Raw genomic sequence first — 26,328 nt, 5'->3', positions numbered from 1 at the left:
TAGCCTATCTCTTGAGAACGATTTCTGTTCTTGTCAGGAAGGATCCCTGCAGGAGGTTCCAGACAGGAAAATGGAAAAGAAAAGGCAGTGGTCTCTCAGTCGTTTAGCAAGAATTATTCTCTTATAGACTGACCATGTTGAATGATCCTTTTAAAAGATTATAAACTTTAGTAGAGAAGTTCCTTCTTGGTTTATGTGATTCTCTTAAGTCGAGTCATCAGGAATGTGTGATTGCAGGGAAGCCCACAGTCCCCACATTCAGAAACAGGCTGACAGAAGTTGATTAAATTCCAACTACAGAGTCATAACATTTCACCTACCTAAATCAAGCATGTAACTTAAAAAACATGTAGCTAGTCTCATCCAATACCTGGATGAGAGGCTCAGGAAACTATTTCTACCACCTTTCCATCATTGTACAACTAAATCCAATGCCTGACATAGAAAGGGATGCATCCAGTCATTAAGTCTTCATGTTGCACTGAGTAAAACGCTTCACCTCAACACATTTAAATTTCCCATTTTATTATGAGGAATTTGAATTGAGTGATTCATTTATTGAACAAGTATCTCTGGAATACCTACTATGTGCAAGACAGTTTGCTAAGAGCCCAGGACAGAATGGCAAAGAGACACAGAGCCACTGCCCTAGTGGAGCTCACAACTGAGTAAGAAGGGAACCAACACAAACAAGTTCAAAAATATTAATTGCAATATATGCTATGAAAGAAACAGAGGTGATGAAATCAAAAATAATGTCAAGGATGTATTTTGGATGGGCTTTTTATGGAAGGCCTCTGTATAAAATATTGAAGCTGAAACCTAAAGATGATAAGGAGATAATCAGGTCAAGAAAATTCCAGACAGAGGGGCTAGACTGTGCAAAGGTTCTGAACAGGAGTGAACTTAGCATGTTTAAGAAGCTGGAATATTAGGGCGGATGGAGTATAGTGAGCAAGGAGCACAGAGACACAACACAAAGTTGGACAGAACCAGATTGTGTTGGTCAGAATAAAAAGTACAGATTTATATTGAAGCAGTGAGGAGCCATTGCAGGATCTCAAATAGGAGCCCCACTGCTGCTGGCAGTACCACTTGGGACAGGCCCCATCGGGCCCCCAACCCTCTCCCCTACGCGGGCTGTGGCGCCTCAAATAACCCCCCCGCCCACCAGCCCCCGCAACACCAGCAGTGACACCCTGGATAGTGCCTACTGCCCATGGCAGGTCACTCCCAAGTCGTCCCCCATGCCTAAGGCTGTACGGGCCAAGATGGTGAACCTATCCCGCCATCTTACCTTTCTAGCTGCGCTGTAGTCCCAGTCTGTGCCGACAACCGCAACAGCGAGGGGAGCCAAGCCAAAACAGCAGACTCTAGCCTCCAGCATGGGCGGTGGGTGGCCGGCTACTCCCACTTCTCCTGGAAGCCAGCTCGGAGCAGGTGGGCCCACGCCTGAAATGGCGAGACGCCCGCTTGCCATCCTTTATACACGGGGTTCCTAGACTACATGTTCGGATTGGATGAGAGCAAACTTCAAGGTCTACTCTAATTGGGCTTTATTTCTATGGTCTGATTGGCTAACCTAAAATTTGTTCTCATCCAACCCGAAGCTATTCTAGCCAAGCTGAGCTGCGGCCCCTTTAAGAGGGCGTGGTGCTTCAGCCTTGACGCGAGTGCCTGTCAGCGCACGTGCCCCCCGGAAGCCCACCCGGCCTGGCCAGAGAGAAGGTGTTGGAGGCCCTCGAGAAGGCGGCGGCGGCGGCAGCCCTGGAGAAGGTGTCGGGGGACGGCGGCGGCGGCCCTTGAGAAGGCGTCGGCGGCCTCCCCGGCCCCGGCCAGCCTGGCCTGGCCACAGGGAAGTTAGCAGCCGCCATGGCGGCCCCAGCCCGGCCAGAGGGAAGTTGGTGTAGGCGGCTGCAACCCCGGCTAGCCCTGAGGGAAGTCGGTGTAAGCGGCGGAGGAGACGGCGTCGCGGTCAGAGCGAGTTTCTTTGGAGAAGCCATAGTGGCTTCAACGTGATGGTGGAGGATGAGACAGGTCCCTGTGGTAAGTGGCGGGGACTTGTACCCCACCGGGAATCCTCCAGACCTTTCTGCTTCTTCTCCATGGCTCCCTGCTTTGTCTGGGATGGGTTGGTGGCACTATGGGGTGCAACACTGCCAGCGGTGAGGGATGGGTTCCGGGTGCTGTCAGGTGTTACATTGCCCCTAGTGTCGGGCGGGGGGGCGGGTGTGAGATCCACGACATCATTGCCTGTGTCTGGGAGCTGGTTGGGGGCACTATCCAAGGCTGCATCGCCCACATGGGGAGTGGGTTGGGGGCACTGTGTGGGGCTGCAATGCTGGCGGTGGAGGATGCTTTAGGGGGTGCTACACTGCTGGTGGGGGGAGGGGTGGTGTTAAAGGCGTCATGGGGACTACACTGAGACAGAGGTTGGGGGGCTTGTTGGGAGAGCTACACAGGGTTGGACTGCCTGTGGAGTGGGGTGGAGGGTTGGTGGGGGCACTCTTGGGGCCGGATACACAGCCTGAGTGGTGGGAAGGCAGCAGGTGGGTCAGGTGCTCTCAGGGATCTGCGCTGCCTGGTAAAGAGCGGGTGAGTGTGCTATTCCGGGCTGCGTGGGTTGTGGCAGGGGCGGGTTGGGTGCGCTATCAGGGGCTACCCGAGCTAGCCATGGGGGTACTTCCCAAGGTGGAGAGGGAGTTTGGAGTGCTATCGGTGGCTGCACTGCCCGAGGCAGGGAGTTGGTTGGGGGCGCTATCCAAGGCCGCACTGTTCCCGATGGGGAGTGAGTTAGGGCACTCACTATTCAGGGTTGCAGCACCCGCAGTGGGGGGTGGTTTGGGTGCCATATAGGAGCCTGTGGTGGGGGTCTGCTTGGGGATGCTATCTGTGGCTACACTGCCCACCCCAGGGAGCCTGCTGGGGTGCTATCCCGGGCTGTGCTGCCCATGGTAGGGGGGTGGCTTGCGGGTGCCATGGAGTGCTGCAGTGTCTAAGGCAGGGGCAGATTAGGGGCTGCCATGACGTGCTACACTGCCGGTGGCGGGGGATGGAGTGTTGGCACTATCCTGGGGCTGCCCTGCCGGTGGTGGGGGATGGGGTGTTGGTGCTATCCTGGGGCTACACTGCCGGTGGCAGCGGGTTAGGGGCTCTGTCGGAAGCTGCACTGCCGGTGGCAGGTGATGGAGGTTTCAGTGACAGCGGTGGTCTCTGAGAGAGGAGTGGTCCTCCTCTCCCCGGTCTCTAAACTCAAAAGGGCCATCTGCTGCTTCGTGGTGGGCACACATTTCTGTAGCAGACACCATAGGGCGACAGGGCCCTGTGGGTGGAGGTCTCAGGAATGGGAACCAGCACATTGGTGGGGAGGGCTGGCTGGGGCTGAGTTTCTGCTGCTCCTGCTTCCCGAGCACAGCCTGGGTGGTCCCAGTGGTTCCTATGGAGCGGGAAGCCCAGGTACCATGGTGTCTCCAGTCTCTACTCCCTAGCCAGTTTGGGCCAAAAAGATGCTGTGGCCTTTGGAAGGTGGGTGTGAGTGCCTTTACTGAAACTGGCACATGGCACCCAGTGGCCAGCATGACAAGGTGGGGGTCTAATGCTACCATTCTCTTGTGTCTCGTTCTAGGCTTTTCTGGGTATGCCTGCCAAGCATGGCAGCTGCTCCATGCCATGAGAAGGAAGAGCTATCTGCTGCATGCTGGAGGCTGTAGCCTGTGGCACCATGGCTCCCCTTGCTGCAGTGGGTGGCAGCGACGGAGACTGCAGAGCGCCAGAGAGGTAAGAGCGTGGCTGGCTCCCACCAGGGCAGGGACGGGTGCAGAGGTGGCCAGGTGGCAGCCTCTGAGGCAGCCTTGGTCCCTGGGTCCCCCTCCCCACCCCACTGTTTATGGCAGGCAGAGCTGGGGTTGCCCCTGCTTCTGATGCGCTGTGTGCAGGTGGCAGCTACAGTTGAGCTGTAGGGTGGCAGTGCTGGTTTCCGTTCTTCTGTTCCTTTTTGTCCCTGGTCCAGGGCGTTGGTCGCAGGTACTGGTTACCCTACAGCCACTGGGACGGGGCTAGGCACCAGTTCCAGTCCTCCTCCTGCTGCAGGGCCTGATTTAGGCGCTGCAGCAGGGTCTGGCCCTTAGGTCCGTGTTGCTGGAGGAAGCAGGCAGGATCAGGGGTTGCCACCATGCTGCTGAATGCCATCTCTAAGTGGCAGGTGCAGCAGAATGCACAGGAGGCTGCAGGGCTGGTCTCAGACAGCCTGGGAGTCGCCCAGGGCACCTCCCCCCACCCTAAGATCTGTGCTTCCTTGGCCTAAGCCCAGAGTGTGGGGTCACGGGCTCTGGGCCCACTGCAGCACCCAGGATGAGTCTGAGCACCAGTTTCCATCACCCTGTAGCTGCGCCGCCGACCGCCTAAATTAGGCACCATGGTGACATCTGGCCCTGGGATTCCTGCTGCTGGTGGGGGAGGACAGGGCCTGGGGTTGCCACTGATACTGACTTGCGCTTATTTCCAGGTTGCAGCTGTGGCTGAGCCCATGGCAGATTCTTGCGGGGCTGTTCCCCGAGGGTGTGGGGGTTGGGGAGTGTACCGCCATCCCACCCTAGGGTCCACTTTTCCTTAGGCCTGGCCCAGAGCACAGGTTTTCAGGTGCTGGGCACTGTGCAGCCACAGAGTTGTGACTGAGCGCCTCCTGCCCTCTCGCACCTGTGGGCTGACTGTGGCAGTATCTGGTCCTGGGTTCCATGCTACTGGGGTCAATGTCCAGGGATGCCACCGCTGCTGCCCCATGCCATGTGTAGGCTGCTGCGGCAGCTGATCCCAGAGCAGAGGCTGTCAGAGCTGGTCCCAGATAGCCTGAAGGTCTCCTGGTGCACCAGCCAAAGGGTCCGTTCGTCTTGGCCAACACCCAGAGTGAAAATTGCAGGCCCTGGGCACTGCACCACTGGCATGGGGAGACAAGTGGTGGCGGCTTCCCTTACCTGCTCCACACAAAGCCCGGGTTGTCGGGAGTCAGCTCTCTCTCCAGCATGTCCCAGTCTCATCCATGGTCAGCCCAGAGCACAGAGGCCCACTCAGTCCTGGCTCCATATCTTGTGCCAGGCAGGCACAGAGGCACAGAGCCTCAGCAACTTTGTCTGTAGCTGGGCTAAACTGGTGCCCGCCTCATCTTGACCATCTGCCCAAGTGGGCACAGCCTCCAGCATTACTTCCCAGGCAGCACATCTGTTGCCTGTGGGGCACTTACTGCTTGGCCTCCCAAAGTGCTGGGATTACAGGCATAAGCCTCTGCGCCCAGCCTGTGGGAACTGTTTTAAATGTCGGCTGAGAAGAGGAAACATTGAAAAGTGGCAGGGAAACAGCATTTCCTGATCGCACACCCCACACCAGGCATGTATCAAAAGCTCCGCTAGGAAAACATATTCAGAGAGGTCTGGTAACTTGCCTCAGGTCACACAGCAAGTGAGAGGCAGAGTGGTAGGCAAACCCAGGCCTGCTGGGCTAATTTCTCCCCCTGTCACGTGGCCCTGGGTCACCTCTCAGGCACAGCAGAAACTCACCCAGGAAGACAAACCTTGAGGGCTGACAAGTTCGGAAAGTCGGGAAATGTCTCGTTCAAGGCTGAGACCTTTGACGCCCCTAGGGGAGTGGACTAGGGGAACTGGGCCATGCATGTGAACACCAGGCTGATGACATTTATGAGCTGCCTCCTGAAGAAACCCACCCCAGGGGTTTTGCCCCAGCTGCCTCCTCACCACACCCACCCCAGGGCCTTTGCCCCTGCTGCCTCCTCACCACACCCACCCCAGGGCCTTTGCTTCCCCTGCGTCCTCGCCACACCCACTCCAGGGCCCTGGCCCCTGCTGCCTCTTTACCACACCTACCCCAGGGCCTTTGCTTCTGCTGCCTCCTCACCACACCCACCCCAGGGCCTTTGCCCCTGCTGCCTCCTCACCACACCCACCCCAGAGCCTTTGCCCCTGCTGCTTCCTCACCACACCCACCCCAGTCAAATGGTATTTCTGGTTCTAGATCCTTGATGAATTGTCACACTGTCTTCCATAATGGTTGAACTAAAGTAATATTTTTCTTACGCTGCTTATTGGTGATATGTACTCTCAAAGCAAAAACAGCCAAGTATGTTATTTTCACAGATGTCAGACTACGCAAGTGTGTTTCCAAAATCTCTGGTTACTTGGGTTTCTAACCCTTCCCTTCAACTATGTAGATGGTATTCTAGTGTTTCCCTGAATTTTCTGTCACAGAGGAAAAACCAGGGTCCGCCTGATTTTCATTCATTTCTAAGTACTTTTCTCAGATCCCGGAATGGTTTAAAGTTTTCCAGCATTTCAATACATATTCTGCCAGAATATGTCTATGTGAGGATTTCTTTTTATAGAACGTGATTTTTTTTTGAAGGTCAAGAAAAAATGTTCTCTTTGTTGTTGTTTTTTTCATTAGTTTGTTGTTCTACTCTATTCTGAACATTTTATTATATTAATCTTGGAGTTTTAAAATTGGATTTCACAGAGCTCTCATCACCACTTTCATTCTGTTATCCTTTTCCTCTACATTCTTGGAGGACTTCTCCAATGTATTCTTAATATCACTGATTTGATTTTCTTTTCTTTGCGGTATCAGTCTTGCTGATAAATATCTTTGTGTGGATATTTAAATGCTTTTTGATTCCTTGCAAATCTTTTTGTTTTTGTTTTTTTAAATTGTACTTTAGGTTCTGGGTTACATTTGCAGATCATGCAGGATTGTTGCATAGGTACACACATGGGGATGTGGTTTGCTGCCTCCATCCCCCCATCACCCACATCTGGCATTTCTCCCCATGTTATCCTTCCTTGACCTCCCCATCCTCCCCCGCTGTCCCTCCCTTGTGTGTGATGTTCAGACCCCAGTGTGGATGTTCCCCTCCCTGTGTCCATGTGTTCTCATTGTTCAACACCTGCCTATGAGTGAGAAAATTTGGTTGATTTTCTGTTCTTGTGTCAGTTTGCTGAGAATGCTGGTGTCCAGATTCATCCATGTCCCTACAAATGACATGAACTCATCATTTCTTATGGCTGCATCGTATTCCATGGTGTATATGTGCCACATTTTCCTTGTCCAGTCTATCGTCGATGGGCATTTGCTTTGGTTCCAGGTATTTGCGATTGTAAACAGTGCCGTTATAACCATATGTGTGCATGTGTCCTTATAATAGAATGGTTTATAATCCGCTGCGTATATTACTCAGTAAAGGGATTGCTGGGTCAAATGGAATTTCTATTTCTAGGTCCTGGAGGAAGCGCCACACTGTCTTCCACAATGGTTGAACTAATTTACACTCCCACCAGCAGTGTTAAAGTGTTCCTATTTCTCCACATCCTCTCCAGCATCTGTTGTCTCCAGATTTTTCAATGATCGCCATTCTGACTGGCGTGAGATGATATCTTAATGTGGTTTTGATTTGCATCTCTCTAATAATCAGTGATGATGAGCATTCTTTCATATGTTTGTTAGCCTCATATATGCCTTCTTTTGAAAAGTGTCTGTCCATATCTTTCTCCCACTTTTGGATGGGTTTCTTTGCTTTTTACTTATATATCTGTTTTAGTTCTCTGTAGATTCTGGATATTAGCCCTTTGTCAGATGAGTAGATGTAAAATTTTTTCCCATTCTGTTGGTTGCTGGTTCACTCTGTTGATTGTTTCTTTTGCCGTGCAGAAGCTCTGGAGTTTAATTAGGTCCCAGTTATCTATTTTGGCTTTTGTTGCCAATGATTTTGGTGTTTTAGTCATGAAGTCCTTGCCTATGTTACATATATTCCTTTTCATCTCCTTCCATTTCTTTTTTTTTTTTAATTCCTTTTTTTCTTTTTGTGAGACAGAGCCTTGCTCTGTTGCCTAGGCTAACGTGCAGTAGCACCATCTCAGCTCACTGCAACGTTTGCCTCCTGGATTCAAGCAATTTTCTGTCTTTGCTTCCTGAGTATCTGGAATTACAGGTGCCCATCACCGCTCCTAGCTAATTTTTTGTATTTGGGAAGTAATTGGGTCATGAGAGCATGAACCTACATCACAGGGCTGTTTCCTAAATGCCGGGGCCAGTTTAATTCTCACAAGCTCTCATTTTGCGGAGGAGGAATTCCCACCCGAAGGCCCCGCTGCCAGGATGTGGAAAAGCTGAAACCTGAGCTCAGGTCATACCAATTAAATCCAGGTTCCCATCACCCCATGACGCAGCCTTCAAGCCCCTTCCCCCTGGAATGATGACATAGCGGTGGGCTTGGCCATGCGCTGCCTGACCCTGGCTGGCAGTGAACCAAGGCGACCACCCAGCTGGGACCCAGGGAGGAGGCAAAGAGGAGACCCCTCAGCAGGGTCTGTTTCTCCTGCCTGGGCTTGTCCTGCGCCCAGGGCCAATGTGATCCTAGGGGATATCCAGAACCCTCCCTTCCTCTTCCAGGTGTCCCCAGAGCTTCAGAAAGGTCCGTGCTTAAAGAAAGTTGCAATGAAATCATTTTCAAAAAAGAGGATACATACATACATGCATACATACATACAGAAGCAGAAATGTACAAGCCTGGGCAACATAGCAAGATTCCACCTCTACCAAAAAAAAAAAAAATTAGCCAGACATGAGGATGCATGCCTGTTGTCCCAGCTACTCAGGAGGCTGAGTCAGGGGGATCGCTTGAGCCTGGGGGTTCAAGGCTTCAGTGATCTGTGATTGTGCTGTTGCACTCCAGCCTGGGTGACAGAGCAAGATTGTGCCTCTAAAAATAAAAATTTTTTAAAAGTAAGTATGACTGTGTGTCTGTGTGTCAGAGCATGCAAATTCGACAGTTGTGTGTGTATGAGAGAGAAAAGACCACACACACACACGTGATGGAAAGAATGAGGACAGTTAAAGGAAGGAGAGACACACACACAGACACCCTCAGCCAGAGTGACACTGAGAGGCCTGGCCCACTGGCTGGGGGAGCTCAGTTGTTTGAAGTGACTTGGGTTGAATCAAATAAACAAATGTCACAGCTCTACAACTGGCATACCCAGCACCCCGTTGAATTTTCATTTTTGTTTTTTTTTTTTAACAAAAACAGGGTCTCACTGTTCCCCAGGCTAGTCTCAATCTTGGCCTCCCAAAGTGCTGGGATTACAGGGATGAGCCACCAAGCTCACCTACTGAATTTTCAGAAAAGCGCCATTAGGTTGCTCTTCTAATCATGTTACATCTGGTGGGGCTGAGGCTCAGGAGGGGAAGTCTGCTGCTCAGAGTTACTTGTGACACTTGATGAGTCACCTGGGAGCCAATTCATTCCAAGCCCAAGCCCTTCTCCCATGCACCGGCATGTCCAGGTTCCTCAGCAGCAAGGACACAACGTGGGGCCCCCTCCACTGGGGGTCTCTTCAGGCCTCTTCATGCCCCACAAGTGGCATATTCATATATTGACTCTTTCCTTTGTGTGCATTAATTCATTTGTGTGCATTCATTCATTCATTCATTCATTCTTTGGTGTGTTTATTCATTCATTCCTTTGTGTGTGCATTCATTCACTCATTTCTTGGTTTGGGCATTCATTCACTCATTTTTTTGTTATGTGCAGTCATTCATTGCCCCCTTCCTCCCTCCCTCCTTCCCTTCCTTCCTTCCTGTTTCCCTCCTTCCCTCCTTCCTTCCTTCCTGCCTCCCTCCTTCCCTCCGGTGCCTCCTTTCCTCCCTCCTTCTCTCCCTCCCTCCCTTTCTTCCTCACACACTTTTGACCCCTCAGGGCTATGCTCATTCCATGCGTATTTTCTCCCATCTAGGTCATACTGGGTAAGAACAGAGAGGACACTTCTGCCGGGCCATCGGCTGGGACCTAGTGCAAGGCAGTGAGCTGTAAGTGGGAAAGGACCACCATGCAAGAGCTCAGCAGGGCATGGAGGCCTGACAAGGCTGGGGGGTGGAAGGAACACATCCTGGGTGCCTTCCCCAGCCTCCCCTCGCCACCCCTACTCATTCACTCAACACCTATCAGGGGCTGCTTGGGGCCTGGCCCCGCCTGCCCTCCTCCAGCTCACAGGGCCAGGGTGCCCAGAGAGAATTACAGGACCAGTCTGGGTGCGGTGGTTCATGCCTATAATCCCAGTACCTTAGGAGGCCAAGGCGGGTGAATCACTTGAGGTCAGGAGTTTGAGACCAGCCTGGCCAACATGGTAAAAACCCGTCTCTATTAAAAATACCAAAAATTAGCTTGGCCCACGTGGTGGTACCTACATGTATCCCAGCTACTAGGGAGGCTGAGGCAGGAAAATGACTTGAACCTGGGAGTTGGAGATTGCAGTGAGCTGAGATCATGCCACTGCATTCCAGCCTGAGTGAAAGAGCAAGACTCCAACTTAAAAATAAAAGAGAGGCTGGGCGAGGTGACTCACGCCTGTAATCCCAGCACGTTGGGAGGCTAAGGCAGGCAGATCACGAGGTGAGCTGCATGAGTCTTTGCATGAGTTCCCTGTTTTATGATTCTGTGTAAAGGCTCTGAGGCCTTTGTCAGGTGTGGGGCCTCTGTGTGAGAACCAAGGAAGGTCTCTGAAATTTGCAGGAGGTCTCTGTGGGACTGAATGAAGTGTCTCAGTGTGGTCTCTGTGGGGTTCTCTGAAGGGGTCTGTGTGAGGACTCTGGGAATCTGAGTGCTGTGTCTTTGTGGGGCACCTTGAGGTCTCTGAGAGCTCTGTTGGGTCTCTGGAGGCTGCAGTGTGTGTCTCTGTGGCAGTGAGTGGTCCCAGTGGGCTCTCTGTACGAGATGTCTCTGTGAGGTCTCTGTGGGAGGTCTCTGTGGTCTCCACTGCTGGCCTCGTTGCACCCCATGGGAGACTGAGTAGCGGAGGGGTAAGGGCTTGCTTTCGCCTTCCTATGTTCTTGTTGGTCGGCCAGCGTTTCCTGTGGCGCTTCTCCTGGCCTGAGCCATGGTGTCCACACGTCCAGCTCCTCCACGTCCCAGAACTCACCTATCGGTTTCCTGAGGGAACCCAGTAGCAGCCAGGCATGACCCATCCTCAGCAGTCAGGGTCCCAGCTCTGTGACTCTCCTGAGCTGCCAAGGGGGACCGGAGCTGATCTCTGCTCCAGGTCCCAGCCCTTCCTGCTGGTCCTGGCTCTGCTGTCACTGCTGGGTCCACCTTGGAGGCTGCCTCAGTCATCTGGGCCCCAGACAGACCTGGCCCTAGGACAGGCCACATGCTGGGGACTGTTGCTTACTGCCCCCTTTATGCCAAATGCCAACCAGTCCCACATGCTGTGGGCAGGGCCATTTCCATTTTCATCTAAATAAGTGGCACCGTCTGGCACGGTCCTCTCCACCAAGGAAACGAGGCCCCCAGAACTGGGCCTTCTGCGTGCCTGTATGTGCACAAAGCACGGAAACTCCCGCTAGAGACCTCACACTCCTCTCCCTGATTTGTTGGGACCTCCTGTTTTCCCATAGGGAGAGGGCCCAGAGAGGAGGAAGCTTTGCTGAAAGCAGAGGGAGACAGAGCGGGGATGGTTCCTGCCCTGCCTATCCCCTGCTCATTCTGGATAGGTCACTTCCAGCTGCCTTATGTGTTCAAATCCTGCCACCTGCCTGCCTGCCTCTTCCCCTGCTGGTCTGTGGGGCAAGAAAGGACCTCAGGAGCCGGGGGAGATTTGCTGTGTGACCCCAGCTCAGCTGCTGGGGTCTTTCTAAGTCACCACCTCTCCCCTGGGGGCAGTCCTGGGGCTACGTGTATGTTAAAGGTCACCAGACTCTGGAGTCATGCCTGGGGTTCTCTAGTCCTGGCTTTTTCAACTATGGTCAACACATCCTTTTAAAAATTCAATGGGTAGGCCAGGTGCGGTGGCTCATGCCTGTAATCCTAGCACTTTGGGAGGCCAAGGCTGGTAGATAACCAGAGGTCAGGAATTTCAGACCAGCCTGGCCAACATGGCAAAACCTTATCTCTATTAAAAATGTAAAAAATTAGCCAGGTGTGGTGGTGGGTGCCTATAATCTCAGCTACTTGGAAAACTGAGGCAGGAGACTCACTGGAAACCAGGGGCTGGAGGTTGCAGTGAACTCAGATTATACCACTGTACTCCAGCCTGGGCAAAAGAGTGAAACTCTGTCTCAAAAAAAAAAAAAAAAAAAAATTCAGTAGGTTACTACGTGCAAGCTTATTAAAGATGTTAAGAAATTCATCTTCCCATATTCACTTTGCCTTCTCACTCATCTGGCCCTCTGTGTTGGGGGTAAATGCATTTTTAGGTCTGTGGTCTGAGAGCTGGAGCAGGGACAGACCCTGGGGTGGGGCCAGGATGAGCCATAGGCCCCTCTATGCCTGTGGAAGGGGTTGGAATGTCAGAGGCTCCCAGGTCATGGCACCGCCTACAGAGCCCTCACACTACTTTGCCTCCTTTTCAATTCTTTGTCTGTATCCCGCTGTAGTTCTACAGAGTCCCACCATCGGAAGCCTCTGCACACACAGGCATGCCCTGCCCCATTCACCCAGAACTACTTCTCTGAAGCTGAGACACACATAGGTGAGATAGACAAAGGCAGGTGACCCAGGAGCAGGGTCATTCACTCATTTTGGGCAGGAGAGCTCACAGTCCTCAGCAGCCTCCATGAAGGCCTCCCCCCAACCCCCCCACTTTCACATCCACAGTGCTGGAAGGTCTGTCCCCACCCCCACTCCAGAGTGCAAGAAAGGGAGAGGCAAGTGGGATGGGGACTCTGTGCTTTGCATATAGGCTGAGCTAAGGGGCCCATCTCCATCCCAGCCTTTGTGAGGGAGAGAAGGGGATTTCCAAGGGCAGGCATTATCTACTCTCCCCCAGGATATCCAGGGTCAAGACTTCCCTGGCTTCTGAACTCAGGGCCCACACTCTCCCACCCGAGCTTCCACTATTTCGTGACACATGAAGCTACTTGACTGTGGCAGTTCCTGGTGCCTGCATGGAGATATTCAGTCCTTTGACATCTCTGCAAACCTTCTTCCTACAGCTGCATAAAGTTTGAGGTAGAGAGTAAGTAGTAGAAAGATGGGTTGAACCACATCTTTGAGTGGGATCTTCATAGGTGTTCTCATCTTGTTTTTAGAATTTTTTGTTGTTTGTGAAAAGACAGTATTATGGAAACCTAAGTTTCAGTGAAGGAACTCAGGATGAAGGTGGGCTTACAACACCACTCTCAGAATCCCTCCATGTCCTGTCACTTCTAGAAAACAAGCCCACACCAAGCATGACACAAATAAAAGCCAATATCCTTTTATGGGGGGAGAAAAGGAGGTATTTATTTATTTTGGAATATTAAAAGTTCTGTGTCTTCACAGAAGACTACTTGACCTTCTGTGAGACAGCCTTCTTGGGGAGCAAGAGTTGGGGCTGTCCTGGCCCCGTTGGTCATTGTTGCGCCGGACACTTTTCAAGGACTGTTGATCTCTGATATGCTTCTCTCTGTTGGGGTAACTCTGGCTCTTGAGAGTGACTTGTTGACTGCTGGCTGCATAGCCCAGCATTCTGCTGTGTTCCGGGTGGAAGAGGTGCCTGCGGTTGCAGGGAAGCCCACAGCCTGGGGCTTGGAACTCCTGTTTGTGCTGATTTACTTTTGAGGCACGATGCTCACGGCAAAGTGTCATTTTTTTCTCCAGCATGTGTCCAGCTGCTGCCGTGAGCCCCTCAGCTTCAGCACAGCTGCTGTACACATGTGATCTGTTTTTCATTATTTTCTGGCTTTTGGCAGTGACTGGTGCTGGCTTGCTTTTTTTCACTGAAAAGACCTGCTGAAAAAATTGTTTGATGTTTTCTCCGAAGTCGCATATTGAAGGAGGCTGTTTCTTTGACGGCAGCAGCCGGAGGCCTTCATCCTGACGGGTTTGTTCTGTTTTCCTGACTGGGGTGAGTTGGGGAGTCCTCGGTTCTTCAAGCCTTTCTTCACGTTTTTCTACGTTGGGCTTCGCTGGGTTCTCACTGTTGTGAGTAGGGGTAAACATCCGGTTCTGGCTCTTGCCTGAGCCTTGACATTTCGGGTTCTTGGGCTCCTTGTACCCCAGGTTTCTCCTTCTGGCTGCCATAAGGTCACGTTGCTCCCAGGAAGCCTGCATGTTCCTGGTAGGCATGCTCTGGAGATGGCCGTGGGGCACTTGAGAAGCCAAACTCTCTGTAGCAAGGGGAATGTCAGTAAAACCATCTGGAGGGAGCACAACGGCGCCACAAACTTGAGGCCGGGTCTCTGAGTTAGGGAGTTGAGAGCCTTTACTGGTCCGTGGAGCCTCTGAACCACTCACATCCTTACATGTGGCTTGGAGGTTTGCCAAGGTTTCTAAGGGGACTCTGGGTTGTGGCGCTGCCTTCGTGGTCTTTCCAGCCCTTGAAGATTGGGCTCCTAAGCTCCCACTCTGCTGGGCGCTGCCTGTGAGGCTGCATGTGAGGGACTTAGGCCACCTGTCCTCCTGTCCAGCTGGAGGAGGCTTCAGGGGCCCATGGGCATTCCAAGATGGGATCCCTTGTGGGGCCGTCTGGAACTTCGTAAATGTGGGTGAAGACACCAGAAGACTGTCTGGCGTCTGAACAGATGCTTTGGTCAGCACCTGCTTTCTCAGACCTGCTGGTGGTGACTCTCTCAGGAACGTGGCTTTCTCAACTTTTGAGCTAGGCTTAAATTTATAGGTGGCTGAGGAGGGACCGGCAAGCTGTGTTAGGGATAAGGATGAAACTTTTTCCAGTTTAAAGAGCTTAATGGGCTTGAGGACCCTGAGGGGTAGGCTCCAGTTGTGTTTGGCCCACAACCTCACAATATGGTGTCCCAGCACCTGTTGAGTGCACGGATTGAGGAAGAAAAGTTCCTGGGATGTGTTCACATTGGCTCTTTCACTTTTTGGGGGTGTTAGATTGCTGGTCTTCATGTGGGTGTTGGACACGGGAAAAGCCTGGTTGACAGCAAGCCAGGATCGACGCACACGAATGGGGATAAAGCCCTCATTGATCTGGCTGAACTTCATGTCCACGTGGGCTTTCAGGATGTTTTCTATACGATTTGTCTCTGTGCGTCTTAAGAAATCACTTTCCGAGTCTATCCTCAAGGGCATCTTCAAGTCTCTTTCCGATTCCTCAGAGACTTGAGGTTCTGCCCCCAGAACCTTCCCTGGGAAGCTTTCCATGCAGCTGGCTAGATTTTGCGGGGCCTGCCCCCGAATTTGTCCCAGAGGTGTGCACGGATTACTCTCTAGCGGGAACGTCACCTTCTGTATGTCCTTGCTGCTTTTTCCCGTGGACTTGGAGAACTGCAAGGGTCTGAGTTTGCCCCTGGCCTGACTTGTCCCTGGCAATTTCTCCTGAGGCTGCATCAGATCCGGAGACTCTTGGGTCGTTCCTAGGTTGCTCCGGAGTTCAGGACTGACTGGGAAGTTCTCAGGAATGATTGCTGTCAAGCTGCCCTGGGGAAGGGTAGGAGTGGAGGCGCTAAAGACATCCTGAGGTTTTTGGGCCCTAGAGGGTAAAGCCAACCCACCTTCTGGTTGTTTAGAAGACCATCCAGGGTGCTGCATTTCAGGTAAGGTGAGAGCTGGCATCTTAATCTGCGACGCAGGGCAAGCTACTCCAGAATTATTAATCTGGGATGCAAAAGCAGAAGATTGGACTGGGAAAGAGGATTGAATACGGGCCTGAGCCTCCGCCTGAGCCATGTGTGAGAGCTGGAATTGGGGTGTGGGCGAAATAAAGGGTTGGGACTCAGGCCTCAGATGGGACAGGCGCTGGGCCTGGTAAAGCAGTGGAGACATTGTAGTCTCTGTTTGAACTGGGCGGACATTGGGAATGCCGTTGAACAGGAAAGGAGGAGACTGCAAAGTATAAGATCTCTCAGACACCCAGGCACTAGCCTCCAAGGATTCGCTGTGCCGAGAGGGGAGGCCCCAGAAAAGCTGGCTATAATTCTTCTGAGAATGTTCCTTCAGGATTCCAGGATCTGAGAGCTTCTGAGGACTGGATGATTGCTTCAAGTCTTCCATGTCCCAGACAGGTTTTAGGGTTGTGGTGTTCTGCTCAGCATTCAGTGATTTCCCCAAATTCCCCAAAGAATTCAAGTGCTTTTCTGTGTTCGTTTGTTTTGGAAATGATCCATCTTTTTCTTTTTCCTCCAGAATGTTGATCCTGGCTCTTTCTGTAACTTGTATTCCCACGACATTCTGGCCATCAGAGCTGAGCAAAAAGGGGCTTCCAGCTTCGATCTGACCGTTTGTGGGATCTCCCGAAGACGATGTTTCTGGTGGGTGGCCAGAAAGATATTCTTGCTGGACCGATGGGTTGGAGACGCGCCAGGTTCTGGAAGTTTCCTGACACCAGAATGGAGGCACAGAGGCATGACTGCTTGAACCGCCAAGGCCTGAGATGGCTGGGCCAGAAGCTGCCAGATTGTCACACGGAGATGAGCTTTGACGGATAGTGCCCAGTGGAAGCACCACTGAGTCACAGTGAGTTGGAGTCATCAGAGTGGAGTTCCGCAGGGGAGGAGCAATAAAGCCTTTTGGAGGAGGCAGAGAGCAGGCCAGAGGATCAGGGGTGTGGGGTGGGTTAGGGAAAAGCGCAAGTGGCTTGGGTGAGGGGTGTTCCAGAGGAAGGGAAGGCTCTGGTGGTTCGGAGGCACTCAGAGGGGAGACTGAGGTGGCCATTGGGCCTGGTGATGGGGTGGAGACCAGAGGCGAAGGATGCTGGGTTTGAGGATGCGGGGAAGCTAATGGGGAAAGCACGGGAGCGGCATCTTCCATCGGCTTCTGAGGGGACTGGGAGGCTCCATCAGGCACTCTTTTGCACTCCTCACCTGGGGGATCTGGACCAGAGAGCTGACCAAAGTCACCTTTCTCAGGATGCGGCCCCAGGATGCTGTAGGAGGCAGGAGGCACAAGCTGCAGCCAGGAGCAGGTAGGGCCATAGGGCAGAGTGGGCGCGTGGGCCCCGGCCCCTCCACCGCCCCACACCCAGACCCCCCAATTCTCCTATGCCCCTCCACTGCCCCACACCCTGACCCCCCAATTCTCCTATGCCCCTCCACTGCCCCACACCCTGACCCCCCAAGTCTCCTCATATGCCCCTTCACCACCCCACATGCTGACTGCCCAATTCTCCTCCTGTGGACCTCCACTGCCCCACGTCCTGACTTTCCAATTCTCCTCCTATGCCCCTCCACCGCCCCACACACTGACTCCTTAATTCTCCTCCTTGCCCCTCCAGCATTCCACACGCTGACTGCCCAATTCTCCTATGTCCCTCCACCGCCCCACACCCAGACTCCCCAATTCTCCTATGTTCTTCCACCACCCCACATTCTGACTGCTTAATTCTTCTCCTATGCACCTCCACCACCTCACACCCTGACTCCCCAATTCTCCTATGCCCCTCCACCGCCCCACAGGCTGACTGCTTAATTCTCTTCCTGTGCCCCTCCACCATTCCACACGCCGACTCCCCAATTCTCCTCCTATGCCCCCCCACCCCACATGCTGACTGCCCAGTTCTCCTCCTATGTGCCTCTACCGCCCCACACCCAGACTCCCAAGTTCTCCTCCTATGCCCCTCCACCGCGCTGCACCCAGACTCCCCAATTCTTCTCCTACCCCTTGCTCCAGGGTTTTACACCCATCCTCTGTCCCCGTGGTCTCCCCATCCCAGGTCAGCTCCAGGCTGCCGTAAGGCCCTGGGGTCGAATCCCAGCCCGGTAAGAAGGATGCAGGGAAGGGGAAGTGCCTCACCGCTGCAGTTGTGAAAGCAAGTCCAGAAGCCGCTCCAGGCCTGTCAGGAGGTCTCTAGAAGCTGGAAATCAGGAGACCGGGTTAGGTCAGTGAGGGAGGGGCCTGGGATCTCACAGGAGGTGGAGTGGATGTTTCTTGAGGGAAGACCATGGGGAGTCAGACCCTGGAAACCACATGTCTGTGTCCAAGGCCACATGGCCTGGACAGTGATAGCGAGGCACGGAGGGCAAGGCTTTGTTGTCCACAAAGGGCTTCCACACACAGACCCCTCTATCCCCATAGTTCTCACAGCTGCCCTGTGGGGAGAAAGGACTGGGGTGGTCTCAAAGAGGAATCAGCCTTAGCAGAGTTGAACAGCTGTCCACAGCCCCTTCACCCCTGTCCTGATTCAGACAGGCATTGGTCTCCTCCCCCTACACTGTGCCCTGCTGGGGAACACCCAGTCCTTGGGTCACCATGGTTTCATGCCAGCACAGAATCTGAGAGGGACCCGGGGTTCTGATTTCCTTCCTAGGAGCCCCCACCTCAGGCTTCTTCAACTGACTTCCTCAGACAGAGTCGCTTCTCTCTGGGGACAGACGAGATCAAATGAACTCTAGTGTGCCCCGGCAGAGCCTTACCTTTCAGACTGCAGTTTTTCTTCCTGCCTTTGGGCCTCCCCCTCCACTGACCTTGACACTGGGACAGAAGATGACCCTGGGAGAGAAGGTGACCCTGGGAGACAAGAAAGGGCGAGGGGCTGAGACCAGCTCTCGCTCTTCACCCCCAGTCCAGCCGCGGTGCTCACGAACCCCACAGCTCTCTCGTCTTGCTCAGGGAGCGGTGTGCTTTCTCCCACTCTTGTTTAAGTGGATGATAAACTGCTTTTCTTCTTAGAAAAACATGAAGAGGGGGCCAGACGCGGTGGCTCACGCCTATAACCCGAGTGTTTGGGGAAGCCAAGAAGGGTGGATCACCTGAGATCAGAAATTTGAGACCAGCCTCACCAGCATAGTTGACACCCTGTCTCTACTAAAAATAACAAAAATTAGCCAGGCGTGGTGGCGCATGCCTGTGACCTCAGCTACTTCGGAGGCTGAGGCAGGAGAACTGCTGGAACCTGGGAAGCAGAGGCTGCAGTGAGCCGAGATCATCATTGCACTCCAGCCAGGTGACAAGAGTGAGACTCTGTCTCAAAAAGCAAACAAACAATAAAACCCACCAAAAAGAGGGATTTACTGTATGAGGAAATATATACATCATATATATTTCATATATCAACTATAATATACATAATGTATAATATATAATATAATGTAAGTAATGGTAGAGGTGCTCCTCTACTTGAACACCCAGGCTCAGGCCCGCTGGCACACCTGAGCTGTCAGGATTCTGCTTCTCAGGCGATCAGAGGAGACTCCAGGCCCAGGTGGGAGGCCCTCGGAGGCTCAGCACAGCCCCCAGATCACCCCACACAGATAAGGCTGGGCCCCCAGCCACCTGCCCCAGGAAAGGGCTTATGAGCATTTCCCCACAGAGACCTCCCCCATGTCCTGATTTGTCCTCACCACTGAGTCCAAGGGTTTGGTTTTGCCCTGACACCTCCTGTTCTCTCCCACAGATGGACTTAGAGCTTGGGATGGAAATCCCAGTCCCGACCAACCCCTGGCTGCTCTGACTCCCTGGAAGGACCATGTTCTGGTCTCTCCTGACACTTCCCATTGCAGAAGTCTCTCCACTGGATTTGGAAAAGTAGAGCTAATAATAGAAAGAAAGGAGAGAATTGTGCTGTGTGGGTACAGCCTGAGGGCTCCTTACCATTCTCTTCTCCCCGGGCAATGGTGAGGGTGGATCACGATGGAAGTAAGAGAGGCAGGGGGCTAATAGGAAATATAACTCCACGACAAATACCAGGGTGAGGCAGATATCCAACACCCATGGTGTAAAGCTGGGGGTGTTTATCCACAAATCACTAAGAAATTTGAGAGGAAACGGAATATTTGCCATCTGAATAGGTATGCTGCCTTCGAGCAACTGAGCTCTGGGCATTCCCTTGCAGACTAGGGACTGGGGCCCAGGCCTGCATCACAGAGCTGGGGCCTTCACATCACAAAGGGCCCCTGATGGGGGAGGGGCAGTGAGAGGGGAGGCTCCCTCCACCCTCCCACCTTCCAGATTCCTCCTTCCCACTGTTTTGTCAGTGACAGAACTCAGCCAATTTTCTGTTCTTTCTCCCTGGTTCCTTTTATCTGTTGGAGATGGTGGTATGAGGTTATCTATTTTATAATCTTTGAAAACCTGAAGTCGACTCTGAAACTTTGACTATGTACCAGGGATTTTTATTCTCAGAATCTCATTCGTCCTCAACTCCAGCTTTCCCACACAATATTTTTGTCTTATATCAATCCAGGGATAAAATGTAAATTTGTTTTATTTAGTTTTTTTTTTTTTCCCAGATGTCATATCATCTCATCTTTATATATTAATACTTCTGCATGCCATAGTTTTTCTTTTCTTTTTTTTTTTTGAAGGGGTAAAAAAGAAAAAGGGGGAAAAAGGAATATTACTTCATTCCTAAAATGGGTTTCAATAATGGCCGATCAATATTTTGAGTGTTTAAAGTGGTTAATGCATATTTTATGTGTTTAAAATGGAGACCTCTATTGTGTTTATTTGTTCTGGCTCTGAGTTCAAGTCCTGGATATTGTTATCAATTTGTTGTCTCGTTGAATCTAAATCTCATTATGTGTCTTATGTATCTGGGTGTTAAGATCTCTTATTGTTATATTAATCCTTTTACCCTTGCATCCTTGTAGCTTTGAAATTATTTTATTAAGTGTGAGAATTGCAACTCCTGCTTTTTATTTATTTATTTTTGCTCTCCATTTGGTTGGTGAGTTTTTTTCCATCCCCTTGTTTTGAGTCTTTGTATATCTTTAGATATATCGTTAGATTCTGTGGATAATGTGTATTTTGTGTGTTTAAAATGGAGAGCTCTATTGAATTTATTTGTTCTGTATCTTAGTTCCAGTCCTGGATATCGTTATCAATTTTCTGTCTCGTTGAATCTAAATCTCATTATGGGTCTTATGTATCTGGGTGTTAAGATCTCTTATTATTACATTAATCCTTTTACCCTTGTATCCTTGTAGCTTTGAAATCTATTTTGTCAAATGTGCAAATTGCAACTCCTGCTTTTTATTTATTTATTTTTGCTCTCCATTTGGTTGGTACGTTTTTTTTTTTCCAACCCTTTATTTTGAGTCTATGTATATCTTTGGATATACCGTTAGATTTTGTCTGTATCTTTTGATTGGGAGATTTGGTCGATTTAAATTTAGGGTTGCTGCCATTTGATATTAACTGGCTATTTTGTCCTTTCGTTGATAAAAATTGTTCTTTATGTTAATGCTCTTTACTTTTTGGTGTATTTTTAGAAAGGGTCATATGGTTGTTCCTTTCTGTGTATAATGCTTCTTTTTTTTTTTTTTTAATTTTTTATTGGATTATAGGTTTTGGGGTACATGAGCAGAGCATGCAAGACACTTGCGTAGGTACACACATGGCAGTGTGCTTTGCTTTTCTTCTCCCCTTCACCCACATTTGGCATTTCTTCCCATGCTATCCCTCCCCACCTCCCCCTCCCACTGGCCCTCCCCTTTTCCCCCCAATAGACCCCAGTGTTTAGTACTCCCCTTTCTGTGTCCATGTGTTCTCATTTTTCATCACCCACCTATGAGTGAGAATATGCGGTGTTTCATTTTCTGTTCTTGTGTCAGTTTGCTGAGGATGATGTTTTCCAGATTCATCCATGTCCCTACAAATGACACGAACTCATCATTTCTGATTGCTGCATAATATTCCATGGTGTATATGTGCCACATTTTTCCAATCCAGTCTATTATCAATGGGCATTTGGGTTGATTCCAGGTCTTTGCTATTGTAAACAGTGCTGCAATGAACATTTGTGTACATGTGTCCTTATAGTAGAACGATTTATAGTCTTTTGGATATATACCCAGTAATGGGATTGCTGGGTCAAATGGAATTTCTATTTCTAAGGCCTTGAGGAATCGCCACACTGTCTTCCACAATGGTTGAACTAATTTACACTCCCACCAACAGTGTAAAAGTGTTCCTTTTTCTCCACATCCTCTCCAGCATCTGTTGTCTCCAGATTCTTCCAGGTTTACTAGTTTATGCGCATATAGTTGTTTGTAATATTCTCTGATGATGGTTTGAATTTCTGTGGAATCTGTGGTGATTTCCCCTTTATCATTTTTCATTGCATCTATTTGGTTGTTCTCTCTTTTCTTTTTAATCAATCTGGCTAGTGGTCTGTCTATTTTGTTGATCTTTTCAAAAAACCAGCTCTTGGATTTATTGATTTTTTGAAGGGTTTTTCGTGTCTCAATCTCCTTCAGCTCAGCTCTGATCTTAGTAATTTCTTGTCTTCTGCTGGGTTTTGAGTTTTTTTGATCTTGCTCCTCTAGCTCTTTCAATTTTGACGATAGGGTGTCAATTTTGGATCTCTCCATTCTCCTCATATGGGCACTTATTGCTATATACTTTCCTCTAGAGACTGCTTTAAATGTGTCCCAGAGGTTCTGGCACGTTGTGTCTTCGTTCTCATTGGTTTCGAAGAACTTCTTTATTTCTGCCTTCATTTCGTTGTTTACCCAGTCAACATTCAAGAGCCAGTTGTTCAGTTTCCATGAAGCTGTGCGGTTCTGGGTCGGTTTCTGAATTCTGAGTTCTAACTTGATTGCACTATGGTCTGAGAGGCTGTTTGTTATGATTTCAGTTGTTTTGCATTTGTTGAGCAGTGCTTTACTTCCAATTATGTGGTCAATTTTAGAGTAGGTGTGATGTAGTGCTGAGAAGAATGTGTATTCTGTGGATTTGGGGTGGAGAGTTCTGTAAATGTCCACCAGGTTTGCTTGCTCCAGGTCTGAGTTCAAGCCCTGGATATCCTTGTTGATTTTCTGTCTGGTTGATCTGTCTAGTATTGACAGTGGAGTGTTAAAGTCTCCCACTATTATTGTGTGGGAGTCTAAGTCCTTCTGTAAGTCATTAAGAACTTGCCTTATGTATCTGGGTGCTCCTATGTTGGGTCCATATATGTTTAGGATCGTTAGCTCTTCTTGTTGTATCGATCCTTTTACCATTATGTAATGGCCTTCTTTGTCTCTTTTGATCTTTGTTGCTTTAAAGTCTATTTTATCAGAGATGAGAATTGCAACTCCTGCTTTTTTTTGCTTTCCATTAGCTTGGTAAATCTTCCTCCATCCCTTTATTTTGAGCCTTTCTGTATCCTTGCATGTGAGATGGGTTTCCTGGATACAGCACACTGATGGGTTTTGGATTTTTATCCAATTTGCCAGTCTGTGTCTTTTGATTGGTGCATTTAGTCCATTTACATTTAGGGTTAATATTGTTATGTGTGAATTTGATACTGCCATTTTGATTCTAAGTGGCTGTTTTGCCTGTTAGTTGTTGTAGATTCTTCATTATGTTGAAGCTCTTTAGCATTCAGTGTGATTTTGGAATGGCTGGTACTGATTGATCCTTTCTATGTGTAGTGCCTCTTTTAGGAGCTCTTGTAAAGCAGGCCTGGTGGTGACAAAATCTCTGAGTACTTGCTTGTTCGCAAAGGATTTTATTCTTCCTTCACTTCTGAAGCTCAGTTTGGCTGGATATGAAATTCTGGGTTGAAAGTTCTTTTCTTTAAGAATGTTGAATATTGGCCCCCACTCTCTTCTGGCTTGTAGTGTTTCTGCCGAGAGATCTGCTGTGAGTCTGATGGGCTTCCCTTTGTGGGTGACCCGACCTTTCTCTCTGGCTGCCCTTAGTATTCTCTCCTTTATTTCAACCCTGTTGAATCTGACGATTATGTGCCTTGGGGTTGCTCTTCTTGCGGAATATCTTTGTGGTGTTCTCTGTATTTCCTGCAATTGAGTGTTGGCTTGTCTTGCTAGGTGGGGGAAATTTTCCTGGATGATGTCCTGAAGAGTATTTTCCAGCTGGGATTCATTCTCTTCGTCCCCTTCTGGTACACCTATCAAACGTAGGTTAGGTCTTTTCACATAGTCCCACATTTCTTGGAGACTTTGTTCATTCCTTTTTGCGCTTTTTTCTCTGATCTTGGTTTCTCGTTTTATTTCATTGAGTTGGTCTTCGACTTCAAATATTCTTTCTTCTGCTTGGTCAATTCGGCTATTGAAACTTGCGTTTGCTTCGCGAAGTTCTCGTATTGTGTTTTTCAGCTCCTTTAATTCATTCATATTCCTCTCTAAGGTATCCATTCTTGTTATCATTTCCTCGAATCTTTTTTCAAATCTTTTTTCAAGGTTCTTAGTTTCTTTGCATTGATTTAATACATGATCTTTTAGCTCACAAAAGTTTCTCATTATCCATCTTCTGAAGTCTAATTCCGTCATTTCGTCACAGTCATTCTCCGTCCAGCTTTGTTCCCTTGCTGGTGAGGAGTCTTGGTCCTTTCTAGGAGGCGATGTGTTCTGGTTTCGGGTGTTTTCCTCCTTTTTGCGCTGGTTTCTTCCCATCTTTGTGGATTTGTCCGCTGGTCGTCTGCGTAGTTGCTGACTTTTCGTTTGGGTCTCTGAGTGGACACCCAGAATGTTGATGATGAAGTATTTCTGTTGCTTGGTTTTCCTTCTACCAGTCTAGCCCCTTCGCTGTACGACTGTTGAGGTCCGCTCCAGACCCTGCTTGTCTGGGGTGCACCTCTAGTAGCCGTGGCACAGCGAGGGATGCTACCAGTTTCTTTTTCTGCTCTCTTTGTCCCAGGATGATGCCTGCCTAATGACAGTCTTTTGGATATAGAGGGGTCAGGGAGCTGCTTGAGGAGACAGTTTGTACTTTATAGGGGTTTAATTGCTGAGCTGTGCACTCTGTTGTTCATTCAGGGCTGTTAGGCTGCTATGTTTGATTCTGCTGCAACACAGCTCATTAAACAACCCTTTTTTTTTTCTCAAATGCTCTGTGTTGAGGGGTTTGGGCTTTATTTTTGGATGTCCGATCAGGTGTCCTGCCCAGCTAGAAGGCAGACTAGCCACTGTTTGGCTGCCGAGGCTCCGCCCTGCTGTTGTGTGATTCGCGCTGTTCCTGCCGGCTCTGCTGTGGTCTCCGCCACGCCCTGCGGCGGAGTCTCTTCGTTGTAGCGTGTTGCCTCAGCAAGGCAGGCTGCGTCAGCAGTGGGCGTGTATCTCAGTAGGGACGGGTTGCCTCGGCAACGGCTGGCTGTGTCAGCAGTGGGCGTGTATCTCAGTTGGGGCGGGTTGCCTCTGCAACGGCTGGCTGCCTCAGCAGTGGGCGTGTATATCAGTTGGGGCAGGTTGCCTCCGTAGTGGTGGACGCCCCTCCCCCACAGAGCGTCTCGGACCGTCTGCCCGGGATAGTTTGAAATCGCGGTTTTGTTCGTCCCACTGGGTTTCCCAAACGATCTGTCCCTGCAATCCCCTGGGCTGGGCTACTGTGCAAGTCTCATTCGGTCTCAAGTCCAGCCCTCTCAAGTCTCAGGTTGCCGGTTCAACAAGGCACCCGGAAAGCGCGCCCTGTGGGGATTGCTGGGTAGGGCCGGCCGCCGCCGCCCCGGCTGCTGGCTTTGCCAGGCAGACCTACTGCCTGGCGTCCCGTGTCTTTTTATACTTGGGAGTTTCCCCGTTCTGTGGGCAACAAAGATCAGTCTGGAAATGCAGCACTGACTCACCGTTTGCGGATTCAACGCGGGCTCCAATCCTGGGTTGTTCTCACAGCGCCATCTTGAGTCCCCTCCGTATAATGCTTCTTTTAGAAGTTCTTGTAAAGCAGGCCTGGTGGTAATAAAATCTCTGAGTACTTGCTTGTTCCTAAAAGATTTTATTTTTCCTTCAAATGTAAAGCTTAAATTGGCAGGATATGAAATTCTGGGCTGAAAGTTCTGTTGATTAAGTATATTGAATATTGGCCCCCACTCTCTTCTAGCTTGTAGGGTTTCCATTGAGAGATCTGCTGTAAGTCTAATAGGCTTACCTTTATGGGTAACTTGATCTTTCTCTCTGGCTGCCCTTAATATTTTCTCCTTCGTTTCGATCTTGGTGAATCTAACGATTATGTGCCTTGGGGTTGGTCTTCTTGAGGAATATCTTTGTGGTGTTCTCTGTATTGCCTGGGGTTGAATAGTGTCCTGTTTTGCTAAATTAGGAAAATTTTCCTGGATAATGTCCTGGAGAGTATTTTCCAGCTTGAATTCATTCTCTCCGTCACATTCAGGTACACCAATCAAGCGTATATTAGGTCTTTTCACATAGTCCCATATTGCTTGGAGACTTTGCTCATTCCTTTTTATCCTTTTTTCTCTATTCTTGTCTTGTCATTTTGTTTCATTAAGTTGGTCTTCGACCTCTGATACCTTTTCTTCTGCTTGATCCATTCGGCTGTTTAAGCTTGTACATATTTCAGTAAGTTCTCGTGTTGTATTTTTCAACTCCATAAGTTCATTTGTATTCCTCTCTATATTGTCTATTCTTTTCAACATTTCATCTAACCTTTTTTCCAAGTTCTTAGTTTCTTTACATTGGGTTAGAACAAGTTCCTTTAACTCCCAGAAGTTTCTTATCATCCAC

The 26,328-nt window shown here is 50.0% G+C and overlaps 1 long non-coding RNA gene and 1 pseudogene across 2 annotated transcripts in view; one reads left to right on the top strand and one right to left on the bottom strand.

Annotated features, from left to right (window-relative positions):
• Positions 1 to 1,706: 1,706 nt before the first annotated feature.
• The window catches only part of LOC118153897 (uncharacterized), a 47,407-nt gene continuing 22,785 nt past the window's right edge, over positions 1,707 to 26,328 (top strand). The window contains exons 1-7 of the long non-coding RNA XR_013532755.1: positions 1,707 to 2,046; positions 3,626 to 3,777; positions 9,792 to 9,864; positions 16,121 to 16,450; positions 16,843 to 16,898; positions 17,646 to 17,810; positions 18,602 to 19,496. This is a non-coding gene — a long non-coding RNA (uncharacterized LOC118153897). The remainder of the gene's footprint in view (positions 2,047 to 3,625; positions 3,778 to 9,791; positions 9,865 to 16,120; positions 16,451 to 16,842; positions 16,899 to 17,645; positions 17,811 to 18,601; positions 19,497 to 26,328) is intronic.
• On the bottom strand, positions 13,272 to 19,766 carry LOC118153888 (spermatogenesis-associated protein 31A6-like; annotated as a pseudogene). The gene is made up of 4 exons (XR_013532741.1): positions 19,523 to 19,766; positions 18,346 to 18,439; positions 17,726 to 17,786; positions 13,272 to 16,859 (listed from the first exon to the last, which is right to left on the bottom strand). The product of XR_013532741.1 is annotated as a spermatogenesis-associated protein 31A6-like (transcript).

This window comes from Callithrix jacchus, chromosome 1 (genome assembly GCF_049354715.1).
Source record: "Callithrix jacchus isolate 240 chromosome 1, calJac240_pri, whole genome shotgun sequence".
NCBI classification, from domain to species: Eukaryota; Metazoa; Chordata; class Mammalia; order Primates; family Cebidae; genus Callithrix; species Callithrix jacchus.
Note: the sequence above shows the minus strand (reverse complement) of the source record. Positions and strands in the feature narration are given on the sequence as shown.